The sequence below is a fragment of the Macaca fascicularis genome, chromosome 12 (genome assembly GCF_037993035.2).
Source record: "Macaca fascicularis isolate 582-1 chromosome 12, T2T-MFA8v1.1".
NCBI lineage: Eukaryota > Metazoa > Chordata > Mammalia > Primates > Cercopithecidae > Macaca > Macaca fascicularis.
Genome location: NC_088386.1, coordinates 13,577,296 through 13,579,486, shown reverse-complemented (window position 1 = coordinate 13,579,486; position 2,191 = coordinate 13,577,296). Strand labels below are relative to the sequence as shown.

The following is a 2,191-nucleotide window of genomic DNA, read 5'->3' as shown; positions in this document are numbered from 1 at the left end:
ATGATAAGAATAGAAATCAATGAAATAGAAACAGAAAATAGAAAAAACAATGAAACAAAGACTTGGTTCTTTGAAAAGATCAATAAAATGGATAAATCTGTAGCAAGAAAAAAAATGACACATTACCAATATCAGGCGATATCACTACAAACCCTGAAGGCATTCGGAGGATAATAAGAGAGTACTATGAACAACTCTACACGCATAAATTTTACAAGAAGATGAAGTGACTCACATTCTTGAAAAATATAAACTATCACGACTCATCCAGTATGAAATAGGTAATTTCAGTAGGCCTATGGCTGTTAAGAAAATGGAATTCATAATTTTAAAACTCCCATAAAAAACTCTTGGCCTATATGTTTTCACTAGAGAATTCTACCAAATATTTAAAGAAAAATTAGTACCAATTTTTACATAATCTCTCTGAGAAGATAGAATAGGGACCGCTTTCCAATTTATTTTATGAGGCTGATATTACTTTGATACCAAAACCAAAGACAATACAAAAAAAGTATAGACTCTTGCGAATGTGGGTACAAAAATCCTTAACAAAATATTAGAAAATAGAATTTAGAAAAACATACAAAGAATTATACCAACATGGTCAAATGACCTTTATTCCAGCAATGCAAGATTGGTTCAATATTCAAAAAGCAATCAATGTAATCCACCATTTTACAAGCTAAATAAGAAAAATATGTTAACATATCAATAGATACAGAGAATCATTTGAGAAAATTCAACACCCATTTATGACAAAACTTATAGAAAAAGTAGAAATAGAGGAAATTTCCTCAACTTAATAAAAAGCATTTATTTTTAAGCCCCTAGAGTTAAAATCATGCTTAGTTGTGAAAGACTTGCCTTTTGGCTCTCTGACCAGCACCATGGCAGTTGGCAAAAACAAGCGCCTTACAAAAGGGGGCAAAAAGGCAGCCAAGAAGAAAGTGGTTGATCCATTTTCTAAGAAATATTGGTATGATGTGAAAGCACCTGCTATGTTCAGTATAAGAAATATTGAAAAGACACTCATCACCAGGACCCAAGGAACCAAAATTGCATCTGATGGTCTCGAGGGTCATGTGTTTGAAGTGAGTCTTGCTGATGTGCAGAATGATTAAGTTGCATTTAGAAAATTTAAGCTGATTACTGAAGATGTTCAGGGTAAAAACTGCCTGACTAACTTCCGTGCCATGGATCTTACCTGTAACAAGATGTGTTCCGTGGTCAAAAAATGGCAGACAATGATTGAAGCTCATGTTGATGTCAAGACTACCGATGGTTACTTGCTTCATCTGTTCTGTGTTGGTTTTACTAAAAAACGCAACAATCAGATACATAAGACCTCTTATGCTCAGCACCAGTGGGTCCGCCAAATCTGGAAGATGATGATGAAAGTCATGACCCGAGAGGAGCAGACAAATGACTTGAAAGAAGTGGTCAATAAATTGATTCCAGATAGCATTGGGAAAGACACAGAAAAGGCTTGCCAATCTGTTTATCCTCTCCATGAAGTCTTCGTTAGGAAAGTAAAAATGCTGAAGAAGCCCAGGTTTGAATTGGGAAAGCTCATGGAGCTTCATGGTGAAGGCAGTAGTTCTGGAAAAGCCACTGGGGATGAGACAGGTGCTAAAGTTGAACGAGCTGATGGATATGAACCACCAGCCCAAGAATCTGTTTGAAGTTCAGACTTCAAATAGTGGCAAATAAGAAGTGCTATTTGTGGGGAAAAAAAAAAAAAAGAAAGAAAGACTTAATGCCTGCTCTCTAAAACTGGGGCTATAATAAGGATGTTAACTCTCGCCACTTTTATTCCAGGTAGTGCTGAAAGTTCTAGTTATTGCAATGAGACAAGAAAAGGAAAAGACATACAAATTAGAAAGGAACAAATAAAACTGTTCCTGTTTGCAGATGACATAATTGTCTATGCAGAAAATTTCAGGAAATACACAAACAAAATAGATCAAAACTGTTTTGTTTGTAACCAAGAAGTGAGTTCAGCGAGGTCACTGAGTACAGATCAACACAAACAAATCAACTGCATTTCTATATATTAGCAATAAGCACGTTGAAATGGAAATTTAAAATACAATAGCATTTACAATCACTCAAAAAACACAAATGCTTGGATATAAATCTAAGAAAACATGTATATTACTTATATCCTAAAGACTACACGATGATAATG

General features: G+C 34.7%; 1 pseudogene; it reads left to right on the top strand.

Moving 5' to 3' along the window:
• Positions 1 to 794: 794 nt before the first annotated feature.
• Positions 795 to 1,727, top strand: LOC102139877 (small ribosomal subunit protein eS1-like; annotated as a pseudogene).
• Positions 1,728 to 2,191: the final 464 nt, after the last annotated feature.